We start from the raw sequence: 26,982 nt of genomic DNA on the forward strand, positions 1-26,982 counted from the left end.
AGGATTTTGGAAAGGGGGCCGTAGAAGCAGTGACCTGTGCTGCCGGGGTGGCTGTACCCCAGCTCCCAGCCTCCTTCACTTAACCAGGATGGGCAGACCATTCTACAGGAGCAGCAGCAAACACTTTTCTTAAGTCTCTCAAGCAGGCAAAAATCTTCCCTCCCCCTCCTTGCACAGCAGCACTTCCCCTTCCTCCCTCCCTCCCCCAACACCCACTGCTGCTGTCCCCAGCTGGCTGGGGGGTTAGGAGGCTCCAGAGCCAGTCCTGCTCCATTCCAGCTGGGCTGTATGTGGAGGCAGGATCCACTGAAGAGAGCAATGATGGCAGTGAGCAGGTTCTCTTCCCCAACTTCTGCTCCTCTGCTTGCAGGGAACACCTGGGAGGACTGGGCAGGGAGAAGGGACCTGCCTGTTGCTGTCACTGTCCCTGGATGAGCTCTGCTCTGAAGCTCCCATGCTGGAGGAGCTCCCTGCCCCTGGGGCTCCCAGTAACAGCAGCTGCTGTGAGTGGAGGAGGAGGAGAGGGGGAAAGGGGAGCAGAGGGAAGGGGAGGTGCTGCTGAGCAGGGAAGAACAGGAAACTCTTACTTGTTTCAGGGAGTTAAAAAAAACAGTTTCTGGTTGCTGCTCTTGTGGCCTGGTCAACTGAAAGTGGGGTGGATCTGCACCACTGCACCCCTCCTCTTCTCCCTCCCAAAATCCATCCCTGTATACAGGTAATAACTCCTTGTTACTCATCCTTCACGTTCCCATATTGTTCAATTGCAACTAAAAAAGTCAGACTGCACTATATCAATTACCTGTTGCTATTTTGTGTCATCTGCTGGTTTAAAAAAAATTGCAAGTGAGTTTATATTTCTTCTAGACCATTTTATACCAATACTGAATAGCACTGAACTTTTTAATAGCATCCCTGGGGAACCCTATTAAAACTCTCCCCAGTAGCTGATAATTCCCTATTAAAAATTACATTTGGAGATCTAAGAATTACCCAGCTTAATGCATTGAATAAACATCCTAAAGAGTGATGCAAGTTTTAACATGAATTTCAATGGGAATGGATTTGCCCTCAGTGCCTAACACTATCTACCTACCTACCTGTGGGCAGGGGGTGGTTGAGCTGAGGTTCTCTACTTTTAAAAATCTGCATAATGATTTTCCCCCCTTAAAACAGAAGCTGACTGGGTCTTCTCATTATAAACCTAAGACAAAGAGTTTCTGGGGGGTAGCTGCTCCTTAGCTCTAGCACATCCTCTCTCTACAGAAATCCCAGCACCAAGGGCTGGGGAATGAAAACTGCAGCCAGAAGCTGAATCCAAGTATATAAAGCAACTTCCCCCAGTTTTTGCTTTTAACCTTATTAGTAATTGCAGGGCTGTGCCAGCCTGTGCCACAGCAGTCAGACTCCTACTGGTTCCGCCTGCAGCCTCTTCAGCGAAACTTATACTCAAAATATAAAGATATATTGAATATAAGACACAGGAGGGGACAGTCCCACTCTACTCAGGTTGGGCTTCAGGTGGAGTACTGGAGTATTGTATCATTTTGCCTACTTCATTTAAAGAAGCTGAAGAGAAATTGAAAAGAGAGTCTAGAAGTGAGCAACAAAGTTGATAAATGGAGTGAAATGCAAGCTGCATGAGAAAAGCTTGGAGAAAAAAACAATTATGATGGGACTCTGTCATAGTTTTCAACTACTTGAAAGGCTGTCTGAAAGAAAATGGAGAAAAAAAACTGTTCTCCCTGGTAGAGGACAGGATGCCTGGCAATGAATTTAAACTGCAGCATAGCAGGTGTACACCAAACCTCAAGAAAAATTTCCTAATCCTAAAAGCAATAGATCAGTGGAAAAAGCTGTTTAGGGATGTTTTCAAGAAGAAATTTAATAATAATTGCATCCGTCTGGGGTGAAATGCCCTGTTGGACCTGGTCCTGGTGATGACCTGGTAAGGGGCCTCGAGGTTCTTGACCACCTGGGTGACAGTGATGATTGCTTGGTGGAATTCACCATCCAGCGCAGGGTGTCAAGGGCCTGCAGCAAGGTGGTAGCCCTAGACTTCACGAGGGCCAGCTTCAATGAGTTGAGAAGATTAGTGGGAGAGGTGCTGGGGTTCTTGAGAGCAGGGGAACTCAGTGCCCAAGATGAGTGGTCGTTCCTTAAGGAGATGATACTCAGGGCCCAAGGGGTGACCATCCCAAGAAGAAGCAAAGGGGGCAAGAGTACCTGAAAGCCCCCCTGGCTCACCAAGGGCGTCTGGGAATGCCTGATTGCCAAAAAGGCAGTGTACACCTGGTGGAAGGGGAATGCTATCTCCAAAGAGGAGTATACCTCCTCTGCTCGGGCCTGTAGGGGGGCTATCAGGAAACGTAAGGCGGACATAGAGTTAGGACTAGCGTCCAAGATCAAAGATAATAAAAAGTCCTTTTTCAAATATATAGGGAGGATGAAGAAGAAGGCATCGGGAAACGTGGGGCCCCTGCAAGATACTCTGGACAATCCAGTGGTTGCACCAGAGGAGAAAGCAGACCTCTTCAACCAATTCTTCACCTCTGTTTTCTTGCGCAAGGTCCAGGACTTCCCCACCATGATGCAAGACGGACTCGAGGGGAACACCTCCAGACCTCAGGTTGGGGAGGACCGGGCTAGAGAGCTTCTGGAGGGGCTGGGTGTGTTCAAATCAGTGGGTCCAGATGCTCTCTACCCTAAGGTGTTGAGGGAGCTAGCCTGGGTTATTGCAGGGCCCTTGGCACAGCTTTATGAGTGCTCGTGGTGCTCGGGCCAGGTGCCAGATGATTGGAAGATAGCCAACATGGTCCCCATCTTTAAAAAAGGGAGGAAGGAGGACCTGGACAACTATAGGCCTATCAGTCTTACCTCAATCCTAGGGAAGCTCTTTGAGAAGATCCTCAAGGAGCACATCTGCGATGGGCTGGCTTCAGGGATGATGTTCAAGGGCAACCAGCACAGTTTCATTAGGGGCAGGTCATGTCAGACCAACCTGATTGCCTTTTACAATCAGGTCACAAAAGCATTGGATGCAGGTGTTCCCATGAACGTAGTCTTTCTGGACTTCAGCAAGGCCTTTGACTCTGTCTCCCACCCCATCCTCATTAAAATACTAGGTGGCTGTGGCATTGATGCCTACACAGTCAGATGGATTGCATATTGGCTCAAGGGTTGTACTCAGAGGGTGGTGGTAGATGGGTCATATTCAACCTAGGGGGAAGTGGGCAGCGGAGTCCCCGAGGGCTTGGTCCTTGGGCCCGCACTGTTCAATTTCTTTATCAACGATTTGGACAACGGGGTGAAAAGCAACCTGTTTAAATTCGCTGATGATACCAAAATTTGGGGTGAGGTGAGCACACTAGTAGGGAGGGAAAGACTGCAGCAAGACCTGGATAGGTTACAGGGGTGGGCTAACAAAAACAGGATGCGTTTCAATACTGACAAGTGTGGGGTGCTGCACTTGGGCAGTAGTAACCAGCAGCACACTTATAGAATGGGAAACTCCCTTCTTGAGAGCACGGAGGCAGAAAGGGATCTTGGAGTCATTACTGACTCCAAGATGAACCTGGGCCGACAATGCTAGGTCACGGTTGGCAGGGCTAACCAGACCTTGTCATGCATCCACAGGTGCATCTCAAGTAGGGCCAAGGAGGTGATCCTCCCCCTCTATGCGACACTGGTCAGGCCACAGCTGGAGTACTGTGTCCATCTCTGTGCACCCCACTTCAGGAGAGATGTGGACAACATAGAGAAGGTCCAAAGGAGGGCCACCCGCATGATCTGGGGACAACAGGGCAGACCCTACAATGAGAGACTGCGGGACCTGAACCTGTTCAGCCTTCACAAGAGAAGGCTGAGGGGGAACCTGGTGGCCATCTATAAACTCACCAGAGGGGACCAGAAGGGTTTGGGAGAGACCTTGATTCCCTTAGCGCCCCCTGGCATGACAAGGAATAATAGCCACAGGGTGTTGGAGAGTAGGTTTAGATTAGACATCCGCAAGAACTACTTCACAGTTAGGGTGGCTAGGAGCTGGAACCAACTTCCTAGGGAAGTGGTGCTGGCTCCTACCCTGGGGGTCTTTAAGAAGAGGCTTGATGCCTACCTGGCTGGAGTCATCTGAGCCCAGTTTTTCTCCTGTTCAGGCGGGGGGTCAGACTTGAAGATCTACAAGGTCCCTTCCGACCCTACTTCTATGATTCTATGATTTTATGAATTAGGGACAGCAAATCCTGTATAGACTAGACTATGTGATATTTGAGGTCCTGTCCCACCTTGTGATTCTTTGGTGCAGTCAAACAAAACTAGGGATTGTTCCAATTGCCTTCCTGTAGCAGAGCTGTTCCTTCACGGACTCCCCTGGCTACTTCTTTTCCCTCTTACTCTTCTTTCAGGAACTTTCTCAAACTCCCCAGAAAACACCTCCCAGCTCCAGATCAGGAGGTCCTTCTCATATCTTGGTAGGCCTTTTTCGTGAACAGGAATGGTTGCATGCTCCCCACTAAGTTCTTAAAGGGTCAAATCATCCTGTTACAGTAACATAGTGTGTGTTATGCAAAAAAAGGGGACAAGTATAAAAACGTCATCAGAGCATGGCCAAAATATCTGGCAAGTGGCAAGACAAACCCAATCAAAGGTTTAACATTTGACAAATCATGGGAAATGTAATTTATATCATAGGGCAGCGGTTCCCAAACTCTGACAGACTGAGTACCACTAATTTAAAATGATACAGCCTTTAGTACTACCAGCATAATTTTCATACACATAGGTAAGAAACTATGTATTAAAACAACATCAAAACATTTAGTAACTGTAAAATATTGTTTTATCAGTTATGGTAGCCATATAAAACAATTATAAATCAGAAAAAAGAAAGTGTAAACCACGGGCAGGCAACATTTTTGGCCAGAGTACTGAAAAAAACCCACAATGTGTACCCTGTAAGGTGCTGGAATGTGGGCACACCAGAAAAACAAAACTGAGGCAGAGGGTACATGGCAGGATGCACTACATATTAATATAGTTAATAATAATAAATGCTGTTGCTTTTTTTTTTTTTTTACAGTAAATACCAGGTTTTCTAAAAATTCTAAGCTTGGTGACAATAAATAAAACTTCATATGCTACCTTTGTTCTTGTGTATTCTTTTTTGTTAAGCATGTTGTGATGAGCGGGGGAAGAGAAGAGAGAGAAAGAGAAAGAAGAGAGAAGAGGGGAGAGAGAAGACTGAGAGAAGAGAGAGAGGAGAGGGAAGAGAGAGAGAAAAAGAGAGAGGAGATAGAAAGTGTGAGAGAAGAGAGAAGGAGAAGAAGACATGGGGGGAGGCACTGCCAGCAGGCGGGCCCAGCTAGTCCCTTGAGCAGGCAGCAGCTAGAGGAGAGTTGGGACAGGGCAGGGAGCGGGGGCTGCCCTGGGGCTCTGCAGACTTAGGCTGCAGCGGGGGTGCTCAGCTCCAGGGGATGGGGTGCAGCCGCTCTGCCCACTGGGGAATGCCACCTGGCTGGGGCAGGATGCCAGGCTTGGGAGGCTCCCGGATCAGCCTGTGTGCGCCAGGCACAGTGTGAGCAGGGTGGAGACCCCCGAGCCGCAGCAGGAACTCCCTGGGCTCTGGGAATAGTTGCTGCAGGTGGCACTCAGAGCTGAGCTGGCCGGGATCTCACAGCATAGCAGCCCTGTGCAATGCCTGTCCAGGCCCTGGCCCCAGCCCCAACCCTCTGAGGGTGGGCAAGGCCAGAGCTTGGGCAGACTGGGGCAGCTGTTCCTGGAAGATCCTGTGGACAGCCCCTTGCGGTACTGGCAGCTGCGCCCTGCTTGCACTGTGCCCAGCATGCAGGGAGACCAAGCCCAAAGCCAAAAGTACCCCCAAGCCAAGCATCCTGACTCAGCCAGGTGGTGTCCCCTTGTGGAGCTGCGCAGGCCCTGCCAGGCCCATGAATGGTGTGTGTCCCCAGTGACTGGGGGGCCACAGCTGCGCTGTTGGTGGTGGGAGCGTGGTAGCAGTGGAAGCTTGGAGGCAGTAAATGGGGGAGCTCCTGCAGACACCACCGGCATCATTAGTGGCAGGGTAGAGGTGGTGAGTGCTGTCCAGGGGTCGGTGACCACCTGCAGGCACTGCCAGCAGTGTCAGAAGTGGGTTGGCGAGCGCTCAGGGGGTGCACATACACCCGTGTGCACCCCCTACAAATCACCCCTGGCCAGGCCCCACCTCAGGTGCTGCTGGGCATGCCCACCCACCACGGCCCTTCCCGGGGTGACCTGGGCCTTTCCAGGGGTGCGGGGGCCCCCCACCACTGTGTACACCCCAGGATAGTCATGGGGGCCACCTGCCCCCCAGAAGTATGTGTGGGGCAGAGGCAGCTGCTGCTGCACACTGAGCTCTGCACCTCAGGAGCTGCATGCAAATGCCATGTGCTTTCCACCATTGGGCAGCCAGTGCACAAAAGGTACATGGCGTCACACGTGGCCATGAGGCAACAAAAGCCACCTCCACCCCATGCACAAACCCAGGGGGCAGGTGCTCCCTGTGCCTACCCCAGGGTGTGCACAGTGGCAGGAGCCCTGCCTGCCCCACTTGCCCTTGGTTGAGCCACCTGGGGCTCCCACTGTCCCACCCCCCTACCCTGCTCTGGGGCCACATTCACCCCTGCTCCTGCCTCTGTCCCACTCCCTCCTTCACCATGGGGGCCTCAATCTGCACCCCTCTCCCCTGCCCTTTCCCCTCAACACACTTACCTGCTGCGCACTGCTGCACATGCAGCTGGGCTGCATTCCTGACCTCCTGCAGCAGGCTGGGCTAGGTGTCTGTGTGTGTGTGGCCCGCCTCTCCCCCCAGACTTCTGCATACCACTCACAGGTTGCCTGCATACCACTGGTGATACGTGTACCACAGTCTGGGATCCGCTGTCATAGATTATATGTTGGCTTTAAATTGCCAAACAGAACTATTATAGAAAAAATGGTTACAGTACATTAAATATTTTTCTTATTTTTTATAGTCTCCATCTGGTAATGGACACTGAATGTGTGCTTCCTGTATTGTGATACACAGTGGTGTAAAGCTTCTATTTTCACACACAAGACCAATATGACAATTGGGAAACACCATTATTACTGGCTGAAATGTGCACCAGATTCATTTCTAGATGGTAAATTTGTGGACATCTTCTGAAGAAAGCTGCCAGCCCTGATTTCAGATGATAGCAACACTTCTAATCCTATAACTGCACTGATTTAGAATTATTGCTTCCCTTGGGGGTAGAGATGAGAAATGCATGCTTTGACCTCGAGTCTTTATTTATAAGAAAGAGCATGTATGGTCAGAGCACTGTAGCACATATGCAAACTGAGGATGTGAAGTCTGAAGCAGGGGCCAGCTGACTAGAAGAGACACTAGGCAGAGCAGGAACAGGAGAAAAGGCTAGGCAGGAATCAGGAAGACTCACTGGGTGCATCTATGTGTACAATTAGCACACCTGAATGAATTCCAGTTCTCCTGAGTGTGCTGTTTGCATGTGCGTCTGAGACTGCAGCACGTTGAGCGGAGGCAGTGTAGCCCCAGCTAGCAAGGGACCCTGAGGGGCAGGCTGCCATCCTGGTGCTGCTCTGATCCAGCTCAGCATGCTGCAGAGGGGCTGACTGGGATGTGAGGATATTCAGTATGGGGGTAGCCAGCAGGGAGTCCCTACACTGAAGCACCCTTGTGCCCCAGCCAGACCCATCAGTATCTACAAATGTGTTGCAGCAGAGTAAATAACTCCATTGTGTCTGGCAGCACTATTCTATGTCAGAGTTAATTAATTTACTCCATCCTAATAGCACCGCACGTGTAGACAGTGTTGTTTTACTGAGGGAGCCAATTAGGCAGTTGCACAGTAAATGTCTCATGTAGATGCACCCACTGAGTAGTTCTGTTACTGATTCTCTGTAAGTTGTTCAAGCAGCTGAGCTTCCTGACTGGCACAGATTAATGAGAACCAAGGGTATGACAGCCAATCAGGCCACAGGTATGTGAGAAGGGGTCACTAGATCTTTTGCTTCTGGTTAACTGGGTCTTGACAATCTGAATTTTTGGAATCCCTAGCTGGCCTCTTGATTCCTCCAGTCCTGGGAGCTCAGATGAACAGTGTATTTATCATCCAGATATGAATCTTTGAGTGCTGTTTATGTATTAATTCTTGCATTAATGTGGGTTTCATAAATAAATCACCCAATCACCCCATCATTAAGAATGGAGGCCAACATCCTTGCTTGCTTTCAGCCCCAAACATCCATAGCAAAAACAACATTCTTCTAACCTCATGACCTTTCTGCTATTAGTCTGTGCTATAAAGTTGCAATCACTCTAATGCTCCTAAACCCACTGTGAGCCAAGAGCAAACATCAAGGACAGGAACATATCCCATAGCTCCCAGTTATTGAAATGATACGGAAACCACTTTATCTGCCAGTATCCCATGCATGTAGGAACTTAGTAATAATACATTTTGATCAACCAGCTTGCTGTGTTGACATACGGAAACAAAAAGTACTTCCAGTCAGCCAAACCACATATCTTGGCAGCCTACATCCTAAAAGACAACAAAGACATATTCAAAAAACTTGGCAGCCTTCCTGGCACGCTACACCTTGAGATTAATAAGTCAGTCACGCTATACTGGCTCTGGGATTTAGCCGTAATGCAGTACCATGAAAGTAGATCCTCAACTTGTATTTCCTGGGCCTTCAGAAGTTAGGAATGATATAGGGACAGCAAGGTAACTCCCTGGGGCTGAGCATTATTTCATGCTATTTTTTGTTACCTCCCCCAGTTAGAAAAGAGAGGAAAATGGAGAATATTTATGGGTTACTGTATATAAAACTTTTAGTCTCAACCCTTGGTTAGTTATTAGGCATTGTTAGGTATTTCTAATGCCTTACAAAATGTATCATCCATACTAAACTTTCAAACCATTTTATAAACATTGAATAATAAATTAAGGAAATCATGAAACCTGAAGTGGGATTACAGAGAGGATGGAGGTGAGCTTTTATCCATGACTGTAGAGGATAAGACTAAAAGCAATCTGAAGCAGGGGAAGTTTAGGCTGAAGATTAAGGAAGAACTTTCTGATTATTAGGGTGGTCAAGCATTAGAACAAACTACCTAGAGCAACTGTGGAATCCACATCCTTGGTAGTTGTCAAGAGCCTCGGCTGGGATGGCTTAGTCAAGGATGATACTGCCTTGAGCAGGGGACAGGACTATGTGACCTTGTGAGGTCCCTTCCAGCTCTACTTTCCTATATTCCAAAGTGGATTCTGGAAGGAGCATTGTCTATTTATCCTCCAGAAGCAAAGGTCCGCTGATATTGCTCATCTAAAGATGAGAGGGGGAGTAAGCAGCAGGAAATGATGGGATCTTCAGGTCTTTGAGAAGGGTTGAGAGAATCTCTTACCAGGAAACAGATAACAGAATACTGCAACCCCCAGTGGTCCATGACACCTAACAAAAAATATTATAGTAAATGAATTACACAAACAAGTAGAGATATTTTTGACTACTATAAAAGGATATGGCCAGCATAAAAGGATATAGCCAGCAGAAGCCGTGTTCTGCTGAAACAAATGGAGTTGCATTGAGCTATGCTAACTGAGGATCTGGCCTTATATTGCAGAATAAAAGCTGTTAAAGCATCATCAGAGATCCTGGTGGCTTGGGAAAACATTTTGCAAATAATTCACAGTGGGTTCTTCACCATAGAATGAAATCCACCTAATCTGGCTAGAACCAATACCTTTTCAGGGCACTATGCAAAAAATGGTTCTAATATCCCTAGGTGTAGAAATCAATTCTCTCCTTGCAGTCTAGGCTCCAGTAGAACATTTCTCAATAGTTCTAGTAAGGTCTGTAGGTAAAAAGTATCAAATATTGCCTACAGCTTGCATTAGCAGGGTTTCCAAGGATAAACAAACTATAACAGCATTTAATTTCTTGATCCACAGATACTAGATCACAAAGTATAATGACAGATTATAGGCAGTCCCCATTAGAGTCTAACTAAGTTTTCCCTAAATCTCAGTTGCAACTAGTCAGGTTATTGTGACAAACAGATTAATGACCAGATTAAAACAGACTGACAATATCACAGACATTATGAATAAGTTTATAAATTTCCAGGGATCTGTTAGTTAGAATGAAACATTCAAATCTGTTAAATATTGCACAATGGTATGTAAGCCATTAAGTTAATAAGTGAGTCAGTTGTGGAAGCAATTATCTGGAGTTTAACAGAAGCAAGCTGTATAAACGTTCTTATTCTTCAAAGAGGAAGATGTGTTGTCTATGTTGGAAGACAATTTCTTTGTGTCTTTTGACATTATTTTAAATGGTACAACTTATCATTCACAAATCAGTGTAAGAAGGTTAAGCTGTAGTTATGATCTAACTATCAACATTTACTTCTAATACTTTTTGTTTTTATAGGTTTAATTTTTTCATAAAGGCATGGAGCAGACTGGTTGGCAGAGGATTGCAGCAGTCTGTACACACTAGGCTGTAGGAGTCTGCAGAGTTACAAGGACTACAGCCCAGCTCCAAGCAGCTGGGAGTGATTACAAGCTACCTAGGAGGACTGGGCCAACTGATTCAGACAGTTAGCTGGCCCACAGGAACCTTAAAGGCTCCTGGGAAGAGGAGTCTGAGAAGAAGCTGGAGAAATGGGGAGGAGAGAGGAGCCAGGCTACTTCTCGGGGTCTGGGGAGAGATCCAAGGCTGAGAGGTTGGAGGCAGCTGCACCAGGAAAGGACTGGAGCCAAGCCAGGCAGAGGAAGACTGCAGTGTGGAGGAAGCAGCAGTGAGCTAGAGACTTCTCCTCAGGGCTAGAGGAGACCCAGGACTGTGAGTATATCCTGTATGGACCATGTTGAGTTGTGTTATTGAGGACTGATTTATATTTTGGTGTTTCTGAGAGGCAAGTGTGTCCAGGAAATAAAAAAACTTGGTGAAGGCAATAAGACTGTATGAGCTAGCAATAACCCCCAAACTGCTACAAAGCATTTAAAGCGAAACTTAATGAAAATCAGAAAAATAAGAGTTCCCACTTCTATAACAGTCCTGAATAAGTGGGGTTTTTTTTTGTTTTTTAAATTTTTCCTTCAGCTATTGTCATGACCTGCCAAATATTTAGATTGCCTTACCCCACTATTTTCAAAGCACAAACTGAAAGGAATCAAGCTTTAGGTTCTCTTTTATGAGAGGTTTTCAAAGGCCAAACAATTAGTAGAACAAACATAAAACATCTTGAAATAAGATAGGCATTATATTAGTCAACTTGATTTATCTGAACCTCATTTATCCAGACTTCTGGTTTATCCAGAATGTGTTTTTTTCCCCATAAAATGTGTAATATATATAAATAATTGTGCTTAGCCAAAGCTTTGTTAATTGAAGAACTTTTAGGTGTTCCCAACATTGCTGCTTCAGTTCACTCAGCATGGTTCTGTAGGCCCTTTTATTGATTCTACCTTCATTCACTGGGCCCGTGGGAGGTTCTACTTTAACACAGCCCCTGGGATCAAGCGCCCAACATCAACTCCCCTAAACTCTGTAATCAGTTCAAGTGTCTCCAGTTGGACACTTTCAGTGATTCTGCAGGACTCATAACCTCTGTGAACCAAACCAGTTACCAGTGTCCTCTCCAGGATACCGCTTTGTGGCCTCCACACTCCCCCTTCGAGCCACCCCGTGCCTCACAGCTTTCATAAACACAATGATACACGCATACTGGGGGTTGCCTTTGCCTTTCACGAAGGCTATCCTAACTTCTGTCTATAACCCTTAGGCTCTGCCCTGTTTCCGCTGCTTCGTGTTAGTTCCAACTTCAACCCCCGTGAGCTACTCACTTGCTAGCTGCCTTCTACCCACCAGCCTCATATCCTCTGAGCTACTCACTACATCATCCCTCATTCCAAAAGACCCCATCCACATGGCTCACAAGGCCAGGTTTGCAACACTCTTCTGGGATCTCCTTTTTCCTGAAGGATCTGGGCCAGAATGTTGTCTCAAGCCCAGAAGCTAGGCTTATACTACTCTGGTCTTCTTTCCATCCTCTGACCTGTGACTCTCTCAGCCAAAGACAGGGGTTTCTCATTAGCCTTTCAGCTCTGCTGCAGCCACTACTTCTAGAAGCCTTGAGCTCTGTAGCTGTAGCCTATTTCTTTTGTGACTTGCTTTCTGCAGCTTTAAAGCTCCTGCCTGCATCTTCCATCATCTGCTTAGCATTTTGCAAATGGCATTCAATTATCTAAACTTCTGTGAATCTGCCTGCAATAGTCTAGTTATATAATATTACCCTTTCTCCACTTAAATAATGGGGCTTAGGGGGTCCTGTTACAGGTAGGCAACGTTTTTCTGTCTGCAGGCTGTAGGCTGCTGACCCATTTCACACTATTCTACCAAGAGTTTTATGCATTGTCTATTACCATGGTGTATGAAGGAAACTAAAGCATTGTCTATCCTCACATTCATTTGACAGCTCCAGGATAGACTGAAGGATTATATGCAAGTCAAAAGGGTGGCAGCCAATTTGTTTTATAGTAGGACATCAATGTCACATCCAGAGAAGGAAAGGATTAGTGTCTAAATCAGACCTTTGGTTTTATGAAGAGTAAAGAGGCATTGGAGGGAAACGTGAAACTTCAGCATGGGCTTGGATCCATGGACACTTTATCTTTCCTGTTGTAAGCTGTAGTCCCAACTCTTTTACTGGGGAAAAAGGATGCCGAGAAAAGGACTCTTCCAATCAGTCTATACACTCCTCAGGACACTTTGCTTTTGTGTCAAAGCACTTTATGGTGTGGATTGCTGCAACAACCATCCACCTTCTAGCAGGCTGCCTTGAACCTAATGTAACTTGAGGTCCTTGAGGCTATAATAAGCTTTTGGCTTGTCCTCAATATGAAATTGCATCTCTGACCATTGTAGTTAGACTGCTGCACAGAACATGCAGTCCAGGTAGGAAGAACAGGAGAATGAGACATGTTCAGATGCTAGAGGAAGACTTTGAGTGAAGGCCCTCCTCTTTTAATAGAAGATCTTCCCAGGGGATGGAGTTGTGTTAGATGCCTCTGATGCAGGGGCAACACCTAGCAGGTGCATGCAGGTGTATGTGCACCCCCTAAGCATGGTGGTGCACCCGCTACAAAAAGGTCTGCAGGCAGTTGCTGCTCGCCAGCTCCTCCAGCTACCAAAACTGCCAATGGCATCTGTGGATGGTCAGCAATCCCCGCTGGCTGCCGCTGCCACTGCTGGCAGCATCTGTAGATGGCTGTCAACACCTGGTCACCACTTGCCACCCCTTTCCCTCCTATCAACAGTGCTGGTGGCATCTGCAGGAGCTCCCTCTTACTACAGTCATGCTCCCACCGCCGGACCATGTCCCACATTCCACAGAAACCAGTGGAGATGTAGATCTGATTGTGTGGTGGAAACATTTTGATCTCCAAGGACTCACTCAGGTCTTATATTGCTGAAACATCATTCTGGGAATATGAACCAAACATGGAGTCCAGGTCAAACAAAAATCAGATTATACAGAAGGGCTTGTCTCTTTCACATAAAAAATATGCTTATTAGAAGCTGGTCAAATGTTTACCATCAACAAGTTTCCATATGAAAATTCCCTGGGGAAGAATTACTTTGAAAAATTGAATGTTCATATTTTTTCATCAATACATATGAACGAAAATACACATATGCACACACATAGTAGAAATCAGACACCTAGGAATATGTACTATTGGAAGAGACCCAGAGAATTAGGGAACAACAAATTAGACATGCTATTCTGCAAAGAGAAGCGCCATGCAATTTTTGGAAGTGTTTGCAAGAATCCTGTAACACAAGTCCTTTAAACAGTTTTGGTACAAGTATGCCTGCTATTTAGGTATATTGTTGAATTCTGGGAATTACATCATCTAAACTATGTAGAAAACCTTCAGTCTAAACTGCGTTTGATGGAAAATTGATTTTCAACCAAAACAATATTTTCACTCATGAGCAAATGAATGTATCTGCTCATCTTGAGCAAAATCTGGACTTTTGGGTTAATTTTGTTTGGAAATGCTGCTGCAGTACTTCAAAGGTGTTGCTGTTCACAGGCTTTATACTGTCATTCTCCCTAAGACAGCACCACAGTAATTTGTTGTTGTGCAATCTATAGTACAGGTACTTCAGTACAATGCTATATGGGTGACAGATTCCTAACTATCATAACAGACCAAAGTTGACTAATCTATAATATCATAATGCTAACTTCCTTGGGTATATAAATACCCTTATAAAAGATGCTTGATTCCATCTATTCCCATTTTAAAATTAAAAAGGAAAGGAAAGGAAAAGCCTGATTCCATAATGAGGACTTCTTTCATGTGATTCTTCACATGAGTAAGTTTTTGCAAATTCAAGTACTAAAATTACATTATTCCATATGCAATTACTTTGTGATCTAGACTTGATGTCCCAAATGCAAAAATAAAGGTATATCTTGAAAGCTTCTAATTTAACTTCAGAAAAACTTTGCATCTGGGGTCTCAATGGATGTAGACAAAAATAAGTTGCCTAAATGAATGACAAAAGGGAGTAACTGAAAAGACAATAATGACATCACTGGTCTCATCTGTTTTGCTTGGACCTCCTTCGGTTGTTTGTTTTTAGCTCACTGAAACTTTTCTGGTGAACTAGTGACTCAATGGTGTTTATTACTTTAATTACCAATGAACCATACAGACAAAAATTTACTGAATAATAAGGAAGTAGATAGATGTACTCTGCAGCTTGTCATGCTCAACAGTTAGTTCAGAGAAAGAACTAGAGTTCACTTACTCCCTTTTAATTGGGCCCAAAACAGGAGGAGTTAGGAATTTGTCCCTGATCTTTTTGTAACTGAATGAAAACATGTCTCAGATTTGTAATCACTGGGCTTAATTCAATTTAAGTCATCTCAGCAGGAGCGCTTGAAATGGATGGTTTGGGTTCTATGGTCATTCATCTTCACTTCCTGAGCTGACATACTCTAGGACATCTGGAAGAATAGGCGTCAACTGGAATGTAGCTTCTCTCCTGTCAAAATCTTTTTAAATGAGCAAAAAGGAGACTGAACTACTAGCAGTTGGCAGAAACATTATCAGCTGAAATGGAGTATCATGGGCAAGACCCGTATTTATGTATTTATTTGTAATGCCCAAATGCCATGGTGAAAAGCACATTAGAAATGCTCAGATAGATTGGTAAAGATAGGATATTAACAGCATATAATAAATATAAAATAAATCCATACTTACTGATTTTTCAGTTGGCCCATATATTTGAATCAGGTATTTCTTCTTCTTTTCCCTGTTGCTACTACACTTTCCTTTGGGGCTTTTGTGTACTCCAGTATCATACAGATAGACCCAGCTATGCTGTAGCTCTTCACCAAGAGCATGGATTGCTCAAAAGGGCCACTCCTCTATTCAGTTTTGCAAAATAAAAGCGTTGAAAACAAATACATTTTTAAACTAGCAATTAGTAGGAAATTATTTCTTCTGTCTACCCCAATACAAAGCAGGAACACAAACTTTCTTCCTATCCAGGTTCCCTTTAAGATTTATTAGCAATTTACACCTATCTGAAAAAAGTACTAGTGATTCCACAAGGCTGTCAAGAATAAAGCCTGATTTTTTTTTTTGGCCTGCAAGGTGAATATGCATATTTTGACACCAGGAAGAAGGAGAATTTGCAGGGCAATGTGGATAAGCCAGGCATCACTGAAGCGTACAAGCAATCACATTCTCTTTCGGATAATGGCAGGCTTTCAGCACCAGCCCAGATCCTCAGCTTTCATAAGACTGTGCAGCTTCATTGATTTCAGTGAAGTTATTCTGATTTATACCAGCTGGAGATCTCATCATCCCATATCTCCAGGGCACACTATATTTACCAAATTATTTCTTTCACAAAATAACTTTTTGGCTCATCAGAGTTCTGGTTTTGCATCCATTAATGCAGATTTCTGTGTATGAGTAGCAGGCACTTGCAAATGGTTGAGTTTGTCTCTCCCAAACACTTCAATTAGAACTCAACTTCTGTGAACATCTAAAATTACTCCCAACCTTCAGAGTGATTTGACTAACTGTGGGTATATAATGTCGTCAGTGGAGACAGCACAGTGGCTGCAAAACCTGGTGGTGAAAAAGGATCCGTGGTGGCAATACTTACCAATGCATTGTCTTCATTTTTAAATAACACAGATTTACTTCCAAGAAAGCTATCAATTGTTAATGCTGGCACTTTCCCCATAGTGGGCATGTCTACACATGAATTTATGCCAGCTTAAATTTACTGAGTACTAATTTACTGCGCAGTAAGTGGGACTATGCCTGCGTCTACACATGCAGGCGTTAAAGCAGATTAACGTTAGTTAATCCCAAATTAACTAAAGTTAGTCCCAAGTCAGTCCACACATACAGTGTTATTGCGTAGTAAGGCATGTACACATACATTACTGCACAGTAACTAATCAGTAACAAATCACAGGAAAAGCTATTGAGTGTATGTACAAACCTACATACCTGATAAGGGTACTGCCTAACTTCTGAAATGTGCGTTAACATTATATAATCTTCAAGTAATATCTGAAAGTGGCTCAAACTTATTCATTAGCAAGAGTGTATATTGTAAGGAGTCAAACTTTCTTGGTTAAAGCTACCTTATCACTAATTGGTTTTTAAAAATGTCAATAGCCTTTTTAAACAACAAAAATACCTATCAAATGTTGTACCTGATTTCTAACTTAATATTGTTCTTATTTTCTCTTGGTCTAACATTTGCTGGCCAAAATACAACACCTTTTTTTTTTCTACTATCTTTCATTTTAACAGACAGAAGGCACTAAAGACTGTGGAAGATTGTTAGCTAGTTTGCTTATAGATTACCATTTGTGACTGCCAAGGTTCATGAGGTCCTTCTGTGCTACATCAGAGCCAGTCCATCACTCAGTCCTGGCTATCATTATTATCTAGCAAAAAGGAAAATAAAAGGCAGCAAGGCAGTAGTTCAGCTGTCTTCAAAGAATATCTGACCCACAGCCCTGGTTAAGGGTGACTGATAAAGAATGAAGAAAAGTCAGGCTCCAGTAACTTTTAATGACAGATCTTGTTAGGGTTAAAAAAACAACTCAGCCATCATGCTGTGATTAAATCTGAATGGGAACCCATCATTCCCACCATCACAGGTTGTGGCATTGTGAAGAAGTTTGTTAATCTCAAAATGAATCATTCAGAGCTGCTACAGCAGGGGTCCTTATATGCCAGGTTGAGAGAGAACTTACTGCTTGCTGCCAAATTGAGGCCTGATTACTTCTGCTTCTGCCATTTGATTTTGTTTCCTGGATCCAGCCTGTCCTATCAAGTTACATTTTGTTCCAAATGGGAGCAGGCAAATTGGTTCAGTAAGAATCTGCCTTTGTCCCCTTGCCAGGTCCCTTCAATAGCTTTTGGGGTAGTACTCTTACCAGTGTGAAATTCAAATAGGGCCTAGCAAAAAATCCTGATCAAAACCTTGCTGTTTATTTTTCTTGACTATACCAGGTTAATTTCCTAGAATACTGGAAAAGGGCAGAGCACATTTCAGAAAGCTCTTCACAGTCTGTCTATTGTTACCACTGCACACAAGCAAAATCACTAAAGGGGAGAAAAAAACCAGTATAGGGTCCTCAGGTGGTGGAAATAATCATAGTTGATTTTCCAACTGGTTTTGCATCTCCCCAGTGCACCCCTGGGTAGTCCCACTCAGGTGAACTCTGAGGTCATGTGAATCCTGAGTGCTATTTATTATTGATATTATTTTTATTACAGTAACCCCAAGAAGCCTTAGCTGAGATTAGGGCCCCGTATACTAGGTGCTGGGACAAACATATAGTAAAAGGCAATCTATGCTGCAAAATGTCTGTGATCTAGACATGACAGACTAGAGAAGTATGATGACAGATGGAGAAATGAGGCACAGTGAACTGAAGATAAAAATCAAATAGGTAGTCCGCAGCAGTCAAGAATAAAACCTCCTGAGCAGTAATCTGCTACATGGCCAAACCATTTTTTTCCACACTTGGAGACACATTGACCTAAACCTGTGAATAAGGTGAGTAAAATTTATTTCTAATGACTACAATATAGAGTTAACATTTAGGGTATTATTAATTGTTACCAACTTCATAATTTCAGAGAAGGATATTTAATATTATAATAGTTTGTAGAACTGTTGAAATGTTTTAATGTTTGAATGCTTTGGTCCAGTGATGAAATTTTTGCAGTTGTATTAGTAGGGAAGGGTTCAGAATAAATTATATTATCACTTTATATTGTCCTGCCTCTTCATAGGTATTATCATCCCATAGAAAAAACTTTTGGTAACCATTTTTTTACCTGAAGCTGATTTTGGATTGAGAATTAAAAACTATTAAATTATTATTATTCTAAATACCTGATGACATTCACGTATTCAGTTGCACTTTATAACATTATGAAATGATGTCAATGGAATTAAAGCAAAAAGGTATAAAAGATTTTGCAATCACCAGTGATTTCAGTGGGACCCTGTTGCATCAGGACATGCAGGCATAGAGAGACCATATTATTTGTTTTAAATAATGGAATATTTTTCTCATTAGAAGATACTAGAGTTTTCATCCTGACAACTGCTACTGGCATTCATGTTAATGAGAGTAGAATGGGATCCCTACAGTAGATCACTTGTCATAGATTCATAGATTGTGAGGCTGGAAGGGACCTCAGAAGATCAAGTCCAGCCCCTGCTGCACCAAGCGGGAAAGTCAACTGGGGTCAGGTGACCCCAGTAAGGTGACCATCCAGTCTATTCTTGAAGATTTCCAGGGTAGGTGATTGTACCACCTCTGGAGGAAGCTTATTCCACACCCTAGCTGTGACAGAGTTTTTCCTAAGGTTGAGCCTGAAGCAGTCTTCTAAGGAGTTTGTGACCATTACTCCTGGTTTTCCCCAAGGGTGTCCTGGTGAACAGTTGTTCACCAAGCCCTTGATGTATGCCCCTGATGTAGTGGTAAACTAAGTCCCCTCTCAACCTTCTGTATTTTAGGCTGAAGAGTCCCAGGTCCTCAGCCTTTCCTCATATGGCTTGCTGTGCATGTCTCTAATCATAGAGGTGGCCCTTCTCTAGACCCTCTCAAGCTTTTCCATGTTGAAGTGCATCTTTGTTGAAGTGCGGTGCCCAGAACTGAGCACAGTACTCCAGCTGTGGTCTCACCAATGCCGAGTAGTGCAGAAAAATCACTTCCTTGGTTTTGCTGGAGATGCATTGATAGATGCATGCCAGATTATTATTTGCCCTGATGGCTGCAGCATCACACTGGCAGCTGGGGGAATACAGAGCTTGTCCAAGAAATCTACTCTGATCTGAAATGTATCGTATGTATGATTAAATCCTAGCAAAGGATAATACATATGCATAGCAAATACATATGCATATGTATTTTTACACTCCTCCCCCCTTAGCTGTTATAAATTGTCATGATTCTACTGAAGTCAGTGGACACCTCTACATGAGATGCTTACTGGTACGCTGCCTGATTAGCTCTGCAGTAAAGTCTCTGTGTCTACACATGCGGCTCAGTAAATTAATTACCTCTACTGGAGGTTACTACTTGTATTTACAAGTACCATCTTTAGTACACAGGAATGCATGTGTAAATACTGACGGGGGCTGGCTGAAGCATGAGGGTGCTTCAGTGCAATGGCTGCCTGCTGGCTATCCCTATGCTGGAGCAGCCTTGTGCCCCAGCTAGCCCCTCCGTAATATGCTGAGCCAGGTCAGAGCAGCCCTGGGTTGGCAGGCTCACCCCACAGGACCCCTGCCAGCTGGAGCTTCTCTGACTCAGCTTAATGTGTTGTGGTCCCAGGCACAAGTATAAATGCTGTACCCAAAAGCAATAAACTCTGGTGCAAGATGTGCCAGAGTTTATTGCTTCTCATAAATTGCATGTGTAAACATACTGAATAACACTCACAATTGCCAGTAAAGCTAATAGTACATTCCAATAAATCGAGAAGAGAAGAAGACTTGAGGTGTTCACCTAGGTGAATATATCTTTTAATTGTACCTAAGGAAAATCATAGAGAAGTCAAACTGGAACAGACCTCCAGAGGTCATCTAATCCACCTCCTGCCTCAGGCAGCATTATCCCTATCCAAACCATTTGGGAAAATTATTTTTTTTAAAGTGTACAAAAAGCCCTGAAACCACATTTATCCTTTTTGGAATTCTTTTATCTTCAATGGGGGTTAAGCAAACCCTAACTGCTCATTAGATCTGAGTGGAAACATGCACACTCATGATTAAAAAATGGACAATAGGATGGAAGAGTAGGAAAAACAAATTGTAAGGCAGTTATACATTCAAGTGGCCAGTTCATGCAACAATCCTACTATAAAATGGTGGAGTTACAGATAGTGAAAGGTGACACAAGTGTATAACTTTGCACAATATGCTTATTACTACTATCTGCATTTTTTAGAAATGCAATGCAGTGGGAATCTTTTGTCTACATTCTCCTCTTCCTACATTTGTATGGTTCACATAATACTGAAGACAGATCAGAACCGTCCTTGATTTTAATTTTCATTTATCTGCTTGGTTTTTTTTTAATTGTTCTTACTTCAGGAACAGAATTTACCATCAATCAATAATATAAAAAAAGCATTTTAGAATTACAATTTGCAGTTAAGGCTCCCTTCCTCTAAGGTAAGGTCATCAAAGGGTCCCTTCCAAAGACTTCTTTAACAGAAGAAGTCTTTTACATCAAAGGGCACATCTGAAGTGATATGCCACTTGCTTTCATGAAGCAGCTTAGTCCAGTAACAGGATTTTTTGCCTTGGGTTACTATTAAACTTATATTTTGCCAACAATCTAGTCATGCTGCATGATGCATAGTGGACACACTGATTTCCACAACAGCTTCAGAAGATGAAATGCAGAGGTGTTATCTACTGGACCTCTATCTCATGGGTTATTTCAGTATTCATATCAAAGCACTAAAGTGATTAGATTTTATGTAAGCTACCCAACAGGTCATGTCCACATGAGTGCACACATGCCTCTTGCCATGTCTCAAACCCCTTTAAGACAAGGCAAGAGGCACATACGGGAACGAAAAATGTTTCCTGTGCTGCAACTTTGCAGCGCAGGGCCAAATCAGACCCCTGGAAATCCAGGGGTCAAAAACAACCACTCTGCAGGACAGTAGGGCAAGGCATGGTCAGCAAACCTAGGAGTCAGTCCTCCAGAAGATGCTGAAACCAGAGCATCTCTGTGGTGCTCCTGCTGCCCCCCAGCACTGTCCAAGGTAAGTTAGGGAATGGGGATGGGGGGATTTATGGGTGTGGGTGGGTGTGAGTGTGTGTGGGGGCAAGGAGGTTTTGGGGGGTGTTGGAAGTGGAGGGGGTCTTGGGGGCTATGGGAAGTGGAGGGGGATGGGGAGTGGCGGGGGAGGGAAGGCATGTCCCAGTGGGGGATGTGAATGGGCCCAAGGGAGAGCTGCCACATGCCTGTCCCTTTACCTGGCCCCCGTAGCGCTGGTGGCAGCAGGCAGCATAGCTGTGGCTCTGCTGCAGGCACAGCGGGTAGTGTTGCAGTGCTGTGTGACCCAGGCTCCTACATGCTGAATGGACCTGGCCTGGTCTGCCGCACGCCACCTCCCTGCCTGCACAGTGGGGCAGGCAGCACTGCTGCCAGAAGCCGGACCCAGCGTGATGTGCAGGGACTGTGCACTCAGGCACTCTGGGTCCTGCTGGCACTGGGGTCACTCACACTGGCTGCATGAGCAACCTCAGTGCCAGCAGGAGCCAGCACGGCTCAGCACGCAGTCCCTGCATGCCACACCAGGTCCTGGAGCCATGGGACCAGGCCGGCCTGGCTGTGTGAGGTCCCCAGTGCTGGCAGGACCCGGGACAGCTTGGCACCTGGTTCCTGATGGACTCTGCTGGCATGGTCCCTGCAGGTATGCTGTCCCTGCTACAGAAGATAAGTTATGGGCCCTGCTTGGGGCGATGTGGCACTGCCAGGTGCCTGGGACCCTGCACAGGGGGGACTGTGGCCCTGCATGGTGCCTGGGACCATGCATGGGGGGGACTGTGGCCCTGCAGAGTGCCTGGGTCCCTGCAGGGGGGAGCTGGGGCCCTGCAGGGGGGAGGCAGTCCATGTGCTGTGTGGGGGGGCTGCATCCTGGGTGGGCCAGGGGACCCACCCCTCCTGAACAGAACCCCCCACAGGGTCCCCCCACATCCAGTCCCCCTGCAGTCACCCCACACCCACCCACACACTAACCCACATCCCTCCACACCCACCCACACACCCACCCGCCTTCCCCCGCACCCCTTCCCAGCTCCTTCCTGCAAACCCCACATCCCTCCCATCACACACCCATCATGTGTGAGGAAAGCCAAAAGCACAGAGTCACATATGTATATATTTAGAATTAATTTTATTATAATGATAGAGACACTGGTAGGCTTCCAAACTGCTTTAACATTGTAAATATACCAATAAAGCATTGCCCAACTGATCGGTCCCTCTCTGTCTGTCTCTCTCTATACGTGTGTGTATAGAGTGGTCTTTTGTGCTAATTGTGGAAGAACATGGATTTTGCAGTATTCAGAAAAATGGATTTGGAATGCTGCTACAAGCAGTCCAGCTGGCACAAGGGGTAGTGTCCCCAGGTACCAATTGGCTGGGCCACCAGAAGCTCCTGAGAGAGAGTAGCTCTGAGCTGCTTGCTAGGGCAGCTTTTTGTATGGATGGGGCCAGGACAGGGCCACTTTTTATACTGCCCCAGCCCTGGGCTCTAGCTTACGCTGGCTGCAGATCCGGGAGGAGCCAGGCAAGGTTATTTTGCCCCAAGTGGCACAACTTGCTCTACAACAAAGTGCATGCCCAGGCACATGCACAGAGGCAAAAAGCCCTGGCTCAAATTTGCACCGCTTCTGTTTGAGCTGCTGCAAGCGCATGTGCTTGCATGTGTGGATGCGCCCACAGAATTTAACAGTTGGGGTTTTCCTGAAATGTGATCATTGAGACAACATGACCTGTTCAATACAGCCTTTCATAAGTTATACCCTACACTCTTTTTGATTAATTTCTTCCCCCCTGACCTTCCTTAGACATGGTTAGAATTGAAGCTTGCAGTCTTTACCAGCCACTTATCTTATACTTTTGTTGACCAAAATGGATTTAATAGCGTTATAAACTTGATTAATGTTTATAATTTGAAACAAAGGGATATCTTTAATTAACTTGTACTCTCCATCACCCCTTTTCTTTGCTTATATTTTTCTGCAGTCATTTCATACTTCCATAGATGTCCAAAAACTAACCAGAAGAAATGAAATGAGGAAAAAACCCAACCTCATCAATTTGTATCTTGCAAGCAGGGAAAGAAACAAGAGGTAGAAATTTTACCATTCCTCTATTATTGGGAGGCATCTGCTACTTCAGAGACAGGGGAGCCTAGATAAACAGATATGTTATTTTACTGTTGACTTATTATACGGTGTATTATTTTCATTTACCATAGCTTAGAACAAGCAAAATGATGTTCTTGTTTTTCCATATTCTTTGAAAATATTTTAAAGTGAAAAAGAACGTTCACTTGTCTTTAAAATAGTATTTTAATTACTTATGTTGTGCCTGATCAGAATGGCAAGGCTTTTGTTAAACATGGCTTAATTGTTTCACGAAGCCTTCATAGAACCCATACACATAAAGCACTTTTCTTCATACTTTCAAGACCTAAATTTGCAGTTGGCTCACTACCAGCGCACTCGAGCAGATCGTCACGTAAGTGGCGGCAGAACCCGTGTTGATGAAGTAATCATAGTTGACTGCCTTGCTTGCGCTATTTCACAAACATGCCCGCAAACAAAAATCGGATATGCATGTTGGTTTTGATTTTGAATTCATTCAAAAATGCTTTTGCTATGTCAGAAAGCATGGAGACACCTTCACGGACTGTTGGCTACGCCTCGGCAAAGCTTTGCAACAGTCCATTAGACAAAAAAAAGGAGCCTGATGCAGATACCTTAATAAGCATCCCATCTGTGAGGTCATTGGGATATTTCAAGCAACTTTCAACTCTCATTAGTTTAGCAGTTTCCACAAGCATGTCCTTATCTTTTGTAACTTTTGCAGCCAAACTTCCTGGGAAAGCCTCTGAACTGGATGACACTTTTACCCATGGGTCAGTCTGCAGTAATGAGCCACCAATTTGTGTCCTCTGCACTTTCAGGCTGTATATATTTGTCTTAACCTTTCATGTTGTGAAAATTCTCCTTTTATCCTTGTAATTCTCTGGCTTCTACAATGCAAATCTCATTATTCTTAATAGGCTGCAATTAGGGTCTTCAGGCTGTTGATCACACTTGTTCGAAACAGTTGAAGGGCACTTTCTGAGAATAAGTCCTCTTTTTTTTTTTTGTATTAATAATGAAATGGGTAACACAGATTGTGCCTATGACTAGCAATGGAAATGCCAGTTGGAAGACTTCTCTTTAATCCTTTTATGTGGCTTGTAAATGAAGAGTACATATCACCATCCTCAGCTTCATGTCAAATGCACTGTGAATCCTGAAGCATGTAACCTAGGCTTAGAAAGTCTTAAATCTTTCAGGCCTGATTTGGACACATGGTCACTTATTTTTATTACGTGTAATATTTATTATACTGTTTTGCACTTGAAAGAGGAAACTCAGGTTATTCAGCAGAGGTGCTCAATACAATGTCCTTTGTGCTCTTCTGAAGGTTCCCATCTCTGTGTGTAGAATCTGCTGGATTAAAGGCAGCAACTTCCTCTTAATGTGTAAAAGAGTAAATCAAGCAGCAACCCTTTCCCAGGCCTCTGACATTTCTTGGGTTTTGCTTGTTGGAGTAAAGGCCAAAACCTATGAATGACTTTCCTCCCACTGTGAAACCCACATTTACACCCTCAATTCACAAGATTGCCAAAGGGAGTAGAGTGTATTTACCCGTCACTGGAAGTGTTTGGTTTCCAGCCCAGTTAGGCCATAAACACGGACTACAGGATCAGATCTTGTACAGTGTCTAACATCATTTTCACAATCACCTTTACTTACATTCTCAGGCAGAATTCATGTTTTTCTTTAGGATTTTTGGGAGGAATATACCATATTTACTTGAATAAAAGATAATTTGATTCCATATACGGAATTTCCCAATAATTATATTCCATATATGGAATTTTTTTCCATATATAAATAATTTTACCATATATAAATAATTTTCCAGGTATTACAGTCTAATTATTGGAGGTTTGCCTTGAATATGTCCCCTTCCCACTGCTGCAACAGGAAAACTAATCCGGCAGAGGTCAGGGTCAGATGGCTCCTTTGCCATCTGGTCGCCCAATTTCTTCCTCCTGCAGTCCCTTCTCCACGTCCTGCCTTCCTGTCAGACCCTGCTCTCCCTAAGCGTATAAAAGTGAGGGGCAAATTTGAAAATACTGATTTTTTTAAATAAACATGCCTGTAGTAATTTGCATATGAGCAAAATATCAAGGGTACCTATAGACTTGCTTCATCCAGAATTGGTACATTTTACCTTTTTTTTCAACCACTTCAAGTTTTAGCACAGGTACTGCATAGCACACTTTAAAGCAGCACTTCTGTACTCACATCGTACAAATTATGCACAATATTAGTTCAAAGTCACAAAGCTCATGATATACCATACGGGTCACTGGGCTGGGTCCCAGCAGAGTCAACAGTGTTTCAAGCCATGGTGACCCCAGAACTCACACTGCTCAGTAGGTGTGTGTACCCTAAAACCCCTCAACAAAAGGGCTATATGCTAATTAGCGCCCCCTCTTCCCACTCATGACTGGAACCAAATGTTCTGGTCATGAGACCTGGGATGCTCCAAAAATGTATATGCAGGTGAGGTACAGGGCAACCTGGTTTGGGTCCACTTCCTGCAAGGTGGGGCCACACTCATTTATATTCAAGTAAATACAGTAACACTCTTTGTGTTAGAGGATAAACCAGCCTCCAACTGATGCAAATTAGGAATACATTTCCCTTGTTGATGGGTTATCTATAACTGCCTATTACAGTATTTCTTGCACCTGCTTCCAAAATAGCTGGTATATCAGCCGCTGCCAAAGACAGGATACTGAACTAAATGGACGACTGCTCTGATACAGCATAACAGTTCCTGGGGACAGTCATGTTTCAATTTGTTCAAAAGGTGCTTTAAAATACAGCACAGTGCCTGTACAGATTACAGAAGGACTTTAGACGTTTCATCAACTCAGAAGTGTCAACTCTGTATTGGCTTTTGGGAGGGAAAATAAAATCATTCACTGTTCATAGTTTTTGGAAGAATCCTAGTGACATACATTTTTGGATTTATGTTTGCTTTTTAAAATTAGCATATTTGCTGGAGTCTTTTTATATGAAATTTAACATAAATATTTGAAAAACACTTTCAAATCACATGAGGTAATGATAATCTTATTTAGGAAAATATCATATTTATAACAGGTTATAAAATAGTTCTAAATCAAAAGACCAGAAATGGTGTAAAAAGTCATCAAGATGATCTTCGTTCTGCTTTCTCAAAAATATACTTTAATATCCTAATAAAAGATATTGTATAAAATGTCATATTAATCTGACAATTAATGGAACTACTAAAAATAAAATCCCAAAGTTACTGGTTCCCTAAACCAATTTAATGTTAGTTGTTGAGTTATTGCTCCTATTTCATTTCTAAGTATATATTTAAAAATTTGAAATTCCTGAATTAGCAAAGTGAGAATTTCAGGAGACCCTTAATCCTGAACCAGAATTCAATACAAGCAGAAGGTGCTAATGGGTTTATCACTTGTTCTCTTCTGTATTTCACTTCCTCTCCTTTCT

Source organism: Crocodylus siamensis, chromosome 1 (assembly GCF_052110815.1).
Source record: "Crocodylus siamensis isolate JL-2025a chromosome 1, ASM5211081v1, whole genome shotgun sequence".
Classification (NCBI taxonomy): domain Eukaryota; kingdom Metazoa; phylum Chordata; order Crocodylia; family Crocodylidae; genus Crocodylus; species Crocodylus siamensis.